This window comes from Rutidosis leptorrhynchoides, chromosome 5 (genome assembly GCF_046630445.1).
Source record: "Rutidosis leptorrhynchoides isolate AG116_Rl617_1_P2 chromosome 5, CSIRO_AGI_Rlap_v1, whole genome shotgun sequence".
In the NCBI taxonomy this organism is placed as follows: Eukaryota; Viridiplantae; Streptophyta; class Magnoliopsida; order Asterales; family Asteraceae; genus Rutidosis; species Rutidosis leptorrhynchoides.
Window position 1 is genome coordinate 57,904,947 of NC_092337.1, and position 16,502 is coordinate 57,921,448.

At 37.0% G+C, this 16,502-nt stretch overlaps 1 pseudogene; it reads left to right on the forward strand.

Moving 5' to 3' along the window:
* The first annotated feature begins 284 nt into the window (after positions 1 to 284).
* Positions 285 to 15,530, forward strand: LOC139848644 (alcohol acyltransferase 9-like; annotated as a pseudogene).
* Positions 15,531 to 16,502: the final 972 nt, after the last annotated feature.

Below are 16,502 nucleotides of genomic sequence, written 5' to 3' on the forward strand. Positions count from 1 at the left end.
ATCTTGACGCTGAGGATTATGATGAGGTTGATGAGGATGAACTTGAAAAGATGGACATCTTATGGGCAATGGGGAGTGTAGTAAGAAGAGCAAGGAAATACTTGAAGAGAACTTTTCAGAAGAAGATTAGTGTCTAAAAAACAACCTCACATATCATGCACCGAATATTTATAAATGTTCATTATCGAACTCAAGCTCACAACCTCTCAACTAAAGGAGTTTCCAGATACCAATAGGTTAACGATCATTTGATAATCTGTATATTGTAATTAACTTAATGATTAATGAAAGGTAAGTCTATTATAGTAGGTGACAAAACTTCGTTGTGGAGGAATGATATTATGCACGACTGATGTGTCAAGACGTAACCTTTAAAATGTAGACAATATGCTTAATAATTAACACATAATACAGGCAACTAAAACCCGATCATGTAGTAACTAGCAAGTAAATTGACCAGTTCGATACACAGGGAGAAGTTTGTTTAAATGATTTTACTACGATTAATTATTCTAAAAAGGGGGTTTGTATTTGAAGTTGTATTTTTGTTTAACGAAACAGTAAATAAAAATAATAATTAACAAGAATGAGAATGCGGTGTTTACTTCTTTGCTTGATAAATGACAGGGATTGTTCTTTTATAATTAAAACCGTTATGCGATAGTTACAATAGAGTAGTTTATATCAATTTCACAATATCTATAAACTTAAGAACTATGTTTAATCAACAAGATTCTTTCTTGGTTAAATTCACATAAAACCTAGTTTACTAAGATCACTATAAGTAAACTACATGATTGTAAAACCTAAATATCATTCAATTACCATCCTATATTCACATATAGGTGTGTAGATCACTAGGAGTTGAAGTACAAATTATAGCATTTGATAAATTCACATAATCAAGTCATAACTCGTATAATTGAACTAGAATATAAAGATAGTTACAACAATGGATTTCTTGAAAGAACATGGTGATTTAGATTGATTAACTAACTAGATTCAACCCGGTTAAACTCACGTGAAACCTTAATTACAACAATCACTTGAGGTAATTTCATAACTATGTTGCTTTGGAACTTATTCAATTACCGAATTAAACACATAACAAAATCACTTAAGTGTATGTATCTAATCGTCTAGATTACTAGATGTATTGAAGTATAGATTGTTTTCCTAGTTAACTCACATTAATAGGTTGCAATCTATATAATTGAAGTAATGATCTAAACATGCATAACAATGGTTCTTACGGTTGAACTAGATAATTAAATCAATCAAACATATGTATAACTAGCATAACATCAAAGTATAGAACAATCCCAAGCCATAAATCTTACATTGAAGCAAACACACAAGGCTTTTAGCCTAACATAATCATAGTAGAACTAATGAAACAGTAAATACAAGTTTAATTCATGTTAGAAAGATATAGAACAATAGTACCAATGGCGATAAACGATCCTAGCTTAATATTGATGTTGAAAGAGTGGAGATTAACTTGCAGCCTTCCTTGGACCTTGAAAATCGTCTTAAAACTGGGGGAGAACGTAGTAGTGAAGGTCTCTCAAGTAAGTAACCATTTGCTTCATTAAATAGCCTCAAAAGTTAGGTATTTTGGCCAGAAAGTGACCAGATGCGCCGCATCTCTTTGGGATGCGCCGCATCTCTTTACGTTTAGTAGATTCCAGCTCGATTCTGCACTCAGGACTGTCAACAGGGGGTCAGATGCGCCGCATCTGGGACAGATGCGCCGCATCTGGCTTGGATGCGCCGCAAAATAGCAACAGATGCGCCGCATCTGTTGCTATTTTGGCCCAGAAGTCTTCATGCTCCGCATCTGAAACTGTCGGGAGTTATTTGGTGCAAAGATGCGCCGTATTTGGACCTGTTTCAGTGGTTTCGGGCTGTTTTACGCATTCGATCTTCGTTTTAACTCTGTTTTCGCTGTTGGTCTTCATTTATTCATTCACAATGGACTTTTTACAAATGTACATGAATTACAATACATACGTATAACAATTACATACAAATGGAACAACATTGGATCAAAATAACGACAATAAACATGTATAATTTTGGCGTTATCAAAATCCCCACACTTAAACCTTGCTTGTCCTCAAGCAAGACTTACAAGAAATCGAAATTTACTACAGTAAACACACTTATTTAAGTGAGAACACAAAAAATGGGACTCACACTCACTCGATATAATACACAAGACACACAAGTTATTTAGTAACACAATAACTCACGCTATATGGAAATCACACTCGGGTCACAATATATACACACTCACACTTTTATTTCACACACGAATCAAACTCACGCGTTTTGAGTATACACACACCTTTGGAGTACACACGCGAAATGAAATCACGCCAAAGTCGAAAGGTGGGTTTTATAGTCCACATTTCTTGAAAATTTGGATCCTTAGGGAAATTAGGACCTTTACTAAAAACCTTTTATGTTTTGAAAATTATTCATGTTAGTTTTTACACTAATCAAGTTTTCCGGTTTTAACCTCAAAGTCCGGTTGAGGGTAACTGAAAACCGAAGCCTCAGTCGGCGCTTAGCAAGCTACTCGCCCCCATGATTGAAGTATCATGGAACTTGAAACCGGATGTCCTAAAAATGGTTTTACACAATATAGTTCATAAAATAGCATAAGTTTTAGAAGAAACTATATCATGTCCAAATATCATCGGTGAACCATGAGTTTGCACACCTCAATTTGTTATGGCATATGTATGTTAACCGCGGTCAACATAGATGCGGTTGATCTTTACGGAGATCATCCATCTGGGGATTAGATTCATTAGTCTTAAAAGCTAATTTGCACTGTGCCCCCCCATTGTACGAGACAGATCCATCTCATGGTTAGGATAAGTCTGACCACCAAAAACCATGTTTGATGCTGAGGTGAGGTGGATTTCCAGCCGATGATAGAGATGACTTTTCAAGATTTTTCGTCAACCTACAGCTGTTCTGGACTACGACTTCTAACATAAGTTAGCAAGTGTGTCATATTGGAAGACTTGACTTCCATCACAATCATTACATGGATGAGCATTGGATTAGATTGTTAGAACAACAAATTACTTGATGACTTTCATTTCATCCAGAATGTGGTATAGCATGATGATTATATCTTTTATATGACAAACTCAATCATTTGGTTGTTTCTTAATTTGTTTTGTGATAATAATTTCGGTGTATACACCTAGTTTTAAAATCTTCAAATTTTAAACAAATTTTGAATTTATGAAGATAAAAGTTTAAAATTTTTCACCATTTTAAGCCTTTTTAACTAAAATCAAAAACCCGAAAGAATTTATAACTTCCTCCCCACACTTGAGTTCATGTATCGTCCTCGTTACATGAAATCAGAAAAATTTAAATTCAAGAGGGTCAAAGAGTGTAAGAGAGTTTATTACTTTCAAGGTTTAAAACCGAAGTTCACGGAATGATGGCGCTGAACTGAATGCCAGCATAAGAACATCATCCGCTTCTTGCAACCACAAAACAATCACCAATCAAGTATGTGCTGAACTTACTGCCAGTCTTTGTAAAAATGCAGCATATAGCACAATGCTCACCTGTAGTAATTCAAACAAAGGTACCATACGATTCACACAAATAAATGGGGGTGTACTCCATGTACTAAAAACCCCACTTACAATTATCTAAATTATTCAAATTACAATTATCCAAAATATTATCTAGTTATTACACACCAAACTTGAAAAGAAATTGTTTTTGAAATAAACCAACATCAACCAAACCTGTCACACATCAGGAAAAATTACGTCATCTTCAGAAAAATCCCCAAAATGAGTTACTTGGGCCAGCTCCACCTTCGCTTTGATTTCCCGCATCGTCGTCCTGAAATATTGAGGGGTTGTACCCCTGATAAGTTCCTTGAGCAGGGACGACCGCAGTGTCTTCAGTAGGCGGGTTAGGAGGAGGAGGATAAGGCGCAGGATATGGATCACCCATTCGAACCCAAGGATTGTATGCAGGCCAAGGAGAGGGGGTATAGTTAGCGGGATCTGCAGCGTATGACACTGTCTGTTCATGTATCCAATTAAGCTGATTTTGCTGCCCCGCTTGAGTATACCATGTTCGATCATTCCCAACATCAATGTAATGTTGCATCTCCCTGTTACCTGCATCGTAGTGATCAATTACCTTTTGGGTGTTTTGATCACTATGGAGTCACATATCTGAAAACTGGCGAGCCATGTAAGCCTCCCAATCATTTCCCGGACCCGAACTACTTCCAACATTCGGCTGTGGATCTGGTTGCTGTTGGGGTTGTTCTGGTTGCCTGTTCACGGGATCCTCATACCTAGTTAAAAGGCCGTTCGACCCCCTCATCAAAATGTTTGCCCTTGTATAACTCACTCTATCAAAGGCAATCATATGTTTCTCCTCTAACCCACTAGTGTTGATTCGAAAATGTTCGGCAATCCTGGTTACAAAATGGCCGCCCATGATTGGTGTAATCTTTTTCCTTTCTTCGAGGAGGAAAGTGAGAATCATTCGTGGGATATGAACATGGGAGTGATCCATTATCGCGTGAATGTACCATATATCCAAGTTGGTTACTTTTTCACTACTGTCTTTTCGACAGTTTATGGTACTTGAAATGAATCGTTGGACGCATCGGTGCTCGTAGGTACGTAGCTTGCTACAAGTCTGCTTGCTTGCACTATATGCGGTATTGCTCATGTCCACCCATGCTGCTGAATGATTAAAAGAAGAAACATAGTATATACATTGATTAAAGTAATTTTTCATCAGTTGATGTGGCAACCCTTCATAAATATCCAACGCCTTCACAAATTGCAGCAGCGTTAATGTCCTGTCTTGCCCTCCAAGACGAAATCTCATAAATTTACCCGATGTTGGTGACGTGTAATCAACCCTAAGTGAACCAACGAATTCTTTGACTAAAAGTGGATACACTCTTTCTTGTATTCTGAACAGGTTTTCCCAAGCATATATTCGATGGCCATGATACGTTACTCGGAAAAGGTTGCGAAAATTTTGATATTCGCCGGCTTCCTCTAATGGTGTCCAATCGATATATTTCCCCGGATATACGTCTTTGTGTAGAAGTGCCTTCATCCGTTCATGGTATTCCGGATGCCTCAAAACTGCATTGATCCATGGATCCGGAGTGGTTAATCCACGGACATTTAACTGCTGGTTGTCAATATCCATTTCTTCCTCTTCAGCAGCATGTTCTTCTTCACTTGTATCCTCATCTACAATTGCTGGGGCTTTTTGCTTCTTTGATTTTGGGTTTGATGATGATGCTCTAGTCTACAAAAACATAACAAAACCAAACAAACAAAATAACAAACCAAGTTGATTAGCGTTAAAGAATTTCAAAACATCTTTCATATTGTACCTAGCAAAAACCATGTAGATATGTTAAGTTCCAATTAAATCTCAATGTTTATGTTAACCAATATCTTAACATGGTATGAACTATTTTCACTCTTAACAAACATGAACTAGTATGCCAATTGATTCAAATCACTTTACAAGTATAATCATACATAGCATGCTTCATTTCACCAAACACTTGCAATGTCATAACATATGGAACCATAGGAATTCATCAAAAAGCATGTTAAACAATATGCAATCAATGGTTTTCATACATTTAGAACAATAAATTCATCTCAAGTCAACAACTTCATCAAAATGCTTAAGCATATAATCCTTAACTTATATAATAATTACTTTCAAATCGAAATAACACCAAGTTAAGGTTCACATGTGTTTACCATAAGTAATGATTTGCATAACTTCAACTTAAAACACTTACTAGTTAACAAAAGTCAAAATTCCTAATTCAAGAACCCTAAAATTCAATAATTTGTGTAATCGTGTAATTCAACAAAGGTTCATGCGATTTTGTTAATGTATACTAGTAATCAAACTTCAAAATATCTCAATTGAATAAATTAATGGCCAAAATTCCAAAACCCCTAAATTCATGAAGAACCCTAATTTCCAAAGTAAAGATTGAAGCAAATAATCATGAAATTAGAGCATGAATAAGGATTAGTAGCAACAATTTAAGCATATAATGACCAAAACATGAACATTCAAACATCCTCACACTAAGAACAAGCTAAATCTGATTTTTAGATAGAAGAACACAAGAATCATGAAGTGTTTAGGATTAATCTTACCTTTCTCATGTTGATATTCGGATTTGATGCTCAAAGATGGGATTAATCGGTTCAATTAGTGAATAGAGATTGAAATTTTGAGAGAGAATGAGATGGGATTCGGAGTAGTAGGTGAAAAAATGAGAAAAAATGCTAAACTCCCGTATTTGTGCAAAAAAAATTGGGCAGAATCCAACATACAGACACAGATGCGGCGCATCTGCAGCAGATGCGGCGCATCTGAAGCAGATGCGGCGCATCAGATGGTCTAAACGCGACGCATGACCCTTTCTCGGCGCATTCAAAATTCACGGGATTTTTCTTGTCTGCAGATGCGGCGCATCCATCACAGATGCGGCGCATCTGCCCCTGTTGCACCAGCTTTTGACGTTTTTTCGCGTTTTAAACATTTCGGAAGGTCCCTAAATAACTTGGTTCGTATAATAACTTAGAAATCACTCAAAACACTCAAATTTATTAAAATACGTACACGAGTGGGACTATATACATGTTGTGAAGTTTAACGAGTCGTTCACTCGACTCCGTCCCAAGCTAATTAGCGTTGGGGAATAGGGTGATGTCATCTCAAACCGTGGTGTCCACTCCATCGAAATAGAGTTTCAAGCGATGACCATTCACCTTGAAGGTATTTCCGTTTCCAAACAACTCAACATATCCCAATGGGAATGCTTGTTTCACCAAATAAGGTCCCGTCCATCGGGACTTCAACTTTCCGGGAGAAAATTTAAAACGTGAGTTAAAAACCAAAACCTTATCACCGGTTTTAAACTCTTTCACTTCTTTCAATCAGGCATCATGCCACCTTTTCGTTTTCTCCTTATACGAGCTCGAATTCTCGTACGCTTCTAACTTCAACTCTTCCAATTCATGCAATTGCATGAATTGGTTTTCACCAGCCTTTTCCATGTCTAAATTACAAAGTTTTAATGCCCAGTACGCTCTATGTTCCACTTCAACCGGAAGATGGCATGCTTTACCGTATACAAGTCTAAATGGTGTGGTACCGATTGGTGTTTTAAAAGCAGTCCTAAAGGCCCACAACGCATCATCTAACTTGCGTTGCCAAATCTTAGGGTTGTTATCAACCGTCTTCTCAAGTATGCGTTTCAAGGCACGATTTGTGTTCTCCACTTGACCACTCGTTTGCGGGTGGTACGGAGTAGAGAAACGATGAGTTACGCCATACTTCTTCAACACCTTTTCAAGAAGGTTGTTGGCAAAATGAGTTCTTCGATCGGATATGAGCGCTTTTGGGATTCCAAAGCGCGAGAAGAGATTTTTCAAGAAGTTCACCACCACCCTAGCATCATTCGTTGGTAAAGCTTTTGCTTCAGCCCACTTAGATACATAGTCAACGGCTACTAGGATGTATTTGCACTTATGGGAACTTGGAAATGGTCCCATGAAATCGATTCCCCAAATATCAAAGATTTCACAAACTTGGATGCCGGTTTGAGGCATCTCATCCTTTTTCGTGATGTTACCCGTTCGTTGGCATGCATTGCAAGTCCGAACAAAATTATGGGCATCTTTAAAGATCGTGGGCCAATAAAAGCCCGAGTCAAGGATTTTTCTTGCGGTGTGGTTTGGTCCGAAATGACCGCCGGTGGGCCCTTGATGGCAATGCTCGAGAATTTGTTGAGCCTCTTTTCCGTACACACAACGGCGAATCATTTGATCTGCACCAACACGGAATAGGTCGGGATGTTCCCAGAAATAGGACTTTAAATCCGCAAAGAATTTCTTCTTTTGTTGATAAGAAAGTCCTTTTTGAAGAATGCTTGAAGTAAGATAGTTTGCAAAATGGGCAAACCATGGGATTTCAGATTCCTTGTCAACCCTCATTAGAGATTCATCAGGAAATGTGTCCTTGATGATTGTATCATCAAGTTGTTCTAATTCGGGGTTTTCAAGTCGGGATAAATGATCGGCGGCTAGATTCTCGGCTCCTTTCTTATCACGTATCTCAATGTCAAACTCTTAAAGTAGAAGAACCCATCGTATGAGACGATGTTTTGTATCTAGTTTCGAGAATAAGTACCTAAGAGCCGAATGATCCGTGTAAACAATGGTTTTGGACAACATCAAATAAGACCGAAATTTATCAAACGCATAAACAACCGCTAGGAGCTCTTTTTCCGTGGTGGTGTAATTAATTTGAGCTCCCGTTAGCGTTTTGCTCGCATAATAAATTGGACGAAAATGATTATCGGGTCGTTGTCCTAAGACAGCTCCTAAGGCATAGTCGCTCACGTCACACATTAACTCAAAAGGCATACTCCAATCCAGAGACACGATAATGGGAGCTTGTGTGAGTTTTGACTTTTGAATGGAGAATGCATTCTCACAATTGGAATCGAAGTCAAATGGAGCATCCTTTTCAAGAAGTTTGGTCATTGGACGGGCAATTTTAGAGAAATCTTTGATAAATCGCCTATAAAATCCCGCGTGACCAAGAAAGCTTCTAATTGCCTTGACATTCGTCGGTATAGGTAGCTTAGAGATAACTTCAATTTTAGCTTTATCTACCTCTATTCCCGCACGAGATATTTTGTGACCAAGTACAATGCCCTCCTTCACCATGAAGTGGCATTTTTCCCAATTCAGGACCAAATTTGCTTTCTCACATCGGATAAGCATACGTTCAAGGTTAAAAAGACACGATTCAAAGGAGTCTCCAAACACGGAAAAGTCATCCATGACGACTTCCATACAATCCTCTACCATATCATCAAAAATTGCCATCATGCACCTTTGAAAGGTTCCGGGTGCATTGTATAAACCAAATGGCATGCGGCGATAGGCAAAGGTCCCAAAAGGACAAGTGAATGTGGTCTTTTCTTGGTCGTTGGGATCAATTGGAATTTGGAAGTAACCGGAGAAACCATCTAGAAAGCAATAGTATTCTTTCCCCGCTAATCGTTCAATCATTTGATCAATAAAAGGTAACGGGAAATGATCTTTTCTAGTGGCATCATTGAGACGCCTGTAATCAATACAGACTCTCCAGCCGGTAACCGTTCTAGTCGGAACGAGTTCATCTTTTTCATTTACAATAACGGTTGTACCCCCTTTTTGGGTACTACTTGTACTGGACTAACCCAAGGACTATCGGAGATGGGGTAGATTAACTCGGCGTCAAGAAGCTTGACTACCTCCTTTTTAACAACCTCTTTCATGTTGGGATTTAGCCTGCGTTGTCTTTGTACTACTGGTTTGAAGTCATTTTCAAGGAGAATTTTATGTGTACAATAAGACGGGTTTATCCCTGGAATGTCGGTCGTTTTCCAGGCTATAGCCTTTTTATGGGTTTTCAAAACAGAGATTAACCTTTTCTTCTCGTTACTGGAAAGATGTGAAGCAATAATTACTGGCAATTGAGATGTACCTTCGAGATAAGCATACTCCAAGTGTTTGGGTAGCTCCTTAAGCTCTAGTACGGGTGGTTCTTCCAAGGAATTCTTTATTCGGAATCTATCTTTATTTCTGATATCTTCAAATGATTCTTCTTCCTTAGGAAATTCTTCTTTCATGGTCTCATCATCCGTGACCACTTTCATCAACTCATCAAAATCCTCATCAATATTGAAATATTCACTTTCACTCACCGGGGCAAACCCCGAGGTATCAATTTCAAGTAGCTCCTGTAATTCATTCTCAACACAAAAGTTTATAACATCAATTTGAAAACAAGAGTCATCGGTGGAAGTGGGTCTTTTCATGTCTTTGTCAATATTACAAACTATTCTCTCGTCTCCCACACCTAGACTTAATTGTTCTTTTTGGACATTAATGATAGCATCTGCAGTGTTAAGGAAAGGACGTCCTAAAATGATAGGAACTTTTGTGTCCTCTTGCATTTCTAGAATAACAAAGTCGACGGGAAAGACAAGTGAGTCAACTTTTACAAGAATATCCTCGGCTATACCTATGGGAGTATCAAATGATTGGTTTGCTAATCGAATACCCATCCGGGTTGGTTTCAAATCTCCTAAGTCAAGTTTCAAATATAACGAGTAAGGCATTAGGTTAACACTTGCACCTAGGTCGGCTAGCGCATCATACACTACCGAATCACCCATCATACATGGTATGATAAAACTACCCGGATCTCCCAATTTTGGAGGTACATTTTGCTTTTTCAAGATTGCCGAACACTCCTCATGGAGGAATGTGGCAGATACTTCTTGGTATTTTCCTTTCGAGGATATGAGATCTTTCAAAAACTTCCCGTAATGGGGCATACCCTTAAGAACCTCCGCGAGTGGCATGTTAATGCTGATTTGCTTGATCATATCCACAAATTTCTGATATTGGCTCGCAAGTCTGTCTTTCTTCAACGCTTTTGGGTATGGAATAGGTGCCTTGTACACCTTCACTGGTGGTTCTTCACTTTTCTTCGATATGACCTCCGGTGGATCACCTTTCTCTTGCTCTTTTTCAACATGCTCATCTACATCAACAGGCACCTGCAAAACAGAAGGAGACAAGGGAACTTCCGGGGACTTAAGGGTCTCCGGGTTAGTAGTTAAACCGCTTCTAGTGGTTATAGCATTTACATGCTCATTCCTTGTTTGATTGTTACTAGGATTCACTTGAGTATTTGAGGGGAGAGCACCAGGTGGTCTCTCTGCTAGTAACTGTGAGATCCTTCCAACATCCCTTTCTAAGTTTTGAATCGTAGCTTGTTGATTGCGAATTTGCTGAGTTTGAATTTCTGCATTTTGTTCGTGTTTAACCATAAAATCTCTCAACAGATCTTCTAAACCGGATTTCTTCTCAGGTTGTGGTTGTATAAGTGCTTGTGGTTGTGCTTGTGGTTGATTGTGTTGGAAATTATTTTGGTAATTTCGTGGGGGTTGATTACGATTGTTTAGATGATTGTAACCCGGTGGTGTATTTCTTTGATTTTGATTCTAGAAATTTCGGTTATTTTGGTAACCTGCATTTCCTCCGTGGTAGTTATTGTTTGAACTTGAAGGTCCTCCTATTTGATAACTGTTGACAGGAGGATATTTCCGGTTATTTGCTTCAACCGCCGAAAAGTCGTCAAAATTCATCTCACCTTTTCGCATGTAACCTAGGAAATTTGCTTGCTCTTCCATCGTCGTTTGGTCGCAATCTCATGTGAGATGGGGACCTTGGCACAACTCGCACCCTACCCTGATAGCGTGCATTTATTTGGTTACCTTCTCGATTTGCCTTGCTTGATTTTCCAATTGAACTTTTAATGCAGCGATTTCATCGTTGCTTTCGACATTAGCAACTGTTGACGATCTAGAGAATTCCATCTCCTGATGCCAATTATGAGAATGGGATGCTATATCGGCAATTATCGTGTGAGCGTCTTCGGGCATTTTTTTCATGATTGATCCTCCTGCTGCAACATCTATATCCTTCCGGGTATCCACATTGACTCCTTTATAGAAAATTTGGACTTTTTGGAATGTATTCAACCCGTGTTGAGGACATACCCTAAGCATTTTATTAAATCGGGTCCAAGCTTCATAAAGAGTCTCATTAGACTTTTGCTTGAAGTGATTTATGTCACTTTGCAATTTTGCTACTTTCGAAGCGGGGGAGAATTCTGACAAAAATTTGTCCATCATATCATTCCAGTTTTCAATATAACCTTCCGGTAATGAGTCTAGTCAATCTCTTGCATCATCCTTTAGGGACCATGGAAAGATTTTTAGACATGCAACTTCATCGGAGACATCTTTGATTTTGAAAAGCTTGCAAATGCTTACAAACTTACGAAGATGCTCGTTAGCATCTTCATTTGAGGCCCCACCGAATTGGCATGTATTAGTCACCATGTGGAGAAATTGCCCCTTTATTTCAAAACCATTAGTCATCGTAGGTTGAACAATTACGTGGCCTTGTCCTGTCCTTGTTTCCTTCATCAAAGCATCCATCGTTTGATTTCTAGCAGTCATCTCTTCCTCTTCTTTAATGACTGGCTCGATGATTGGTTGAACAATTGGTTCAGAGTTAGAATCTAACGAAAGTGACTCTAAACCTTGAGCAAGAGATTCTACTTCTTGAGCTCTTAAGCGTTCGTGAAGTTCTCTTTCAGGTTCAGGATATGAAGGAATTAAATTAGAGTTGGAAGAACGTAGATTCATGCACTAATACCTATCCTGCAATCACAACACCACAAACAAACCAATTGCAAAAATACAAGCTTACAATAAAAAGTAACTTTTCTAGGAATTGAATTCCTACAAAAGGATCGAATAATTCAAAGTTTATTAAAATCTTTTAACAAAACCGTCTCCCCGGCAGCGGCGCCAAAAAGTTGATGTGTCAAGACGTAACCTTTAAAATGTAGACAATATGCTTAATAATTAACACATAATACAGGCAACTAAAACCCGATCATGTAGTAACTAGCAAGTAAATTGACCAGTTCGATCCACAGGGAGAAGTTTGTTTAAATGATTTTACTACGATTAATTATTCTAAAAAGGGGGTTTGTATTTGAAGTTGTATTTTTGTTTAACGAAACAGTAAATAAAAATAATAATTAACAAGAATGAGAATGCGGTGTTTACTTCTTTGCTTGATAAATGACAGGGATTGTTCTTTTATAATTAAAACCGTTATACGATAGTTACAATAGAGTAGTTTATATCAATTTCACAATATCTATAAACTTAAGAACTATGTTTAATCAACAAGATTCTTTCTTGGTTAAATTCACATAAAACTTAGTTTACTAAGATCACTCTAAGTAAACTACATGATTGTAAAACCTAAATATCATCCAATTACCATCCTATATTCACATATAGGTGTGTAGATCACTAGGTGTTGAAGTACAAATTATAACCTTTGATAAATTCACATAAATCAAGTCATAACTCGTATAATTGAACTAGAATATAAAGATAGTTACAACAATGGATTTCTTGAAAGAACATGGTGATTTAGATTGATTAACTAACTAGATTCAACCCGGTTAAACTCACGTGAAACCTTAATTACAACAATCACTTGAGGTAATTTCATAACTATGTTGCTTTGGAACTTATTCAATTACCGAATTAAACACATAACAAAATCACTTAAGTGTATGTATCTAATCGTCTAGATTACTAGATGTATTGAAGTATAGATTGTTTTCCTAGTTAACTCACATTAATAGGTTGCAATCTATATAATTGAAGTAATGATCTAAACATGCATAACAATGGTTCATACGGTTGAACTAGATAATTAAATCAATCAAACATATGTATAACTAGCATAACATCAAAGTATAGAACAATCTCAAGCCATAAATCTTACATTGAAGCAAACACACAAGGCTTTTAGCCTAACATAATCATAGTAGAACTAATGAAACAGTAAATACACGTTGAATTCATGTTAAAAAGATATAGAACAATAGTACCAATGGCGATAAACGATCCTAGCTTAATATTGATGTTGAAAGAGTGGAGATTAACTTGCAGCCTTCCTTGGACCTTGAAAATCGTCTTAAAACTGGGGGAGAACGTAGTAGTGAAGGTCTCTCAAGTAAGTAACCATTTGCTTCATTAAATAGCCTCAAAAGTTAGGTATTTTGGCCAGAAAGTGACCAGATGCGCCGCATCTCTTTGGGATGTGCCGCATCTCTTTACGTTTAGTAGATTCCAGCTCGATTCTGCACTCAGGACTGTCGGCAGGGGGTCAGATGCACCGCATCTGGCTTGGATGCGCCTCATCCATCTCAGATGCGCCGCATCTGTTGCTATTTTGGCCCAGAAGTCTTCATGCTCCGCATCTGAAACTGTCGGGAGTTATTTGGTGCAAAGATGCGCCGCATCTAAGAGAGATGCGCCGCATTTGGACCTGTTTCAGTGGTTTCGGGCTGTTTTACGCATTCGATCTTCGTTTTAACTCTGTTTTCGCTGTTGGTCTTCATTTATTCATTCACAATGGACTTTTTACAAATGTACATGAATTACAATACATACGTATAACAATTACATACAAATGGAACAACATTGGATCGAAATAACGACAATAAACATGTATAATTTTAGCGTTATCAACGACCATAAATCATTGTTTATGTGACGGTATTGGTACATCTCAATTCCTAAATGCTTGGACCCACCTTACCAAAAAACTAAGTGATATTCTACCAATTACACCCTTCCATTCTCGCCTCGTGTTCAAAATAACAATCCCCTGCTTCACATTTATCACAAATCCATCACGCATTTACTAAAAATGTCCCTAAACATACCCTTAATCAAGATTTACAATCTCAACCACTTGTTCCTGCATCATTGATCTACACTCCTTCTAGTGTCTTAAAACCTAAAAATCAATGTCTACCATCAATAAAATGTACCAATTTTGACATATTAGCATCTTATATGTTGCTTTCGTGGGTTAGATCGCTTGATCTTGCACCGTCACTTGAGGTAAAGGTCTTGTTTTCTGTTAATATTTGAATTAAACTAGTTCACGAGATTCCAAATGGTATTATGCAAATGGATTTGTGTTGGCTTGCGCGAAGACAAATGTGAAAGATTTGATTAGTGGTAATTTGTATCGTTTTGTGAGGCTAGTTCAAGAAGCTAAATCAAGCCTTAACGATTTGTTGGTGCATGTAATTCCCAGTCGTACATAGCTTATCGTTTTAATACATTTAGTCATGTAATAACGTACATTGATAACTATTGATTATATGTGTGTTTGTGTGTGCTTAATTAATTAAACAATCAATAAGTTAAACTGCATACACACTCGACCGACCGTGTGACTCAGTCGACCGACTGTCTTACACAGTCGACCGACTGTGTCTGACATGCAGTATATATACGGGTTGAAACCTACATTGTTAGGTTACACACTCCAATAACCCTAATCGACTGGTATTCGTTCCATTCTATCCCTCACACCAATTACCACTGAAATCATTCATCTAGGCTTCGTTCTAATCTAGATTAAACCCTAGGTTTGACCATATCGAACCCGACACGACCCGAATCTCGGTTTTAGTCATTTCTAGTGTATTCCGCCTCTAGTTACGATCATAAGCTATCTAAGATCCATCCAAACATCGTCTACAGTATCAATGGGATCGTTGAGTTATTAGAGGGCAAAAGTATATAAACCGATCTCAATGCAAGTTTAGTTATATCAGAATGGTCCAGATTTGGGTTGGAGGATTTGGATTTTGGAGAAGAGATTCCTCTACATATGAGTCCTCTTACTAGTGATATATATTGCCTATTTTTGCTCGTTATAGGCGATTCAAACGCCATTCGAGTGCTCGTTTCATTGCCTAAGAACGTCCTTAGCAAATTCGAGTATTAAATGAATGATTTGACGGATTTAGATAATGTAGCTAGGAACTGAAATGATTAAATGAATGAATTTTTGATAATTTAGTTTATTGATGTTGTTTAATTATATATGCTTGAGAGTGTGTTACAACAATGTTTGTAATTTATATCTTTAATAAATCAAAGTCATGTTAATGGCTCTACTTGATTTTTCAAATATAAGTTGTGAATTGTGATATCAATGGTACATATCTTTATTAATTTAATACTTATCATAATACTTATCATAAATATTATAGCTCACCTAAAGAAAGAGCAAGATGATCCGATTACTCGAGGTTCAGTTTTTTTTTAAGAGATCAAAATCTATAATATGTAATGTATTTGATTAGGCCTATAAAAAATAGATATTACGCGTTACGCATTTGACTAGACCTAAAGAAAAAAAAATATAACTTTCTTTTTTTTTGAATGATTTTAACCTGCATATCTTGCAATTTTTTTTGCTCCAAATTCTCTCATCTTGTTCGATGATTATCCAAGCAAAAATATATTTCTCAAAAATTACTTAAGATAAGTGATATATTAGATTATTTTTTTAAGATAAGTGATTATCATAATATTAAGGCGGGTTCATATATATATATATATATATATATATATATATATATATATATATATATATATATATATATATATATATATATATATATATATATATTATTGGTATATTTTGTCCTTACAAAATTAGTTACTTTAATTTAATAAATATTATCACGATTATATGGAATGGATGTAGTAGATAATCATTGTAACCATGATGTACATTTAATATCATTTATCATTAGTAAAGTCTTATGTCTTATGAAGTGTTTTGCTACACATACTCACTTAGTTGTTGCCTAATGATTGGGTAACTATGCATTTGGATCAAGTGACCATGACGGCATGACCTATCCATATTTTTAGAGGTTTGATCGAACTAGTTGTGGAGCCCTCGCTT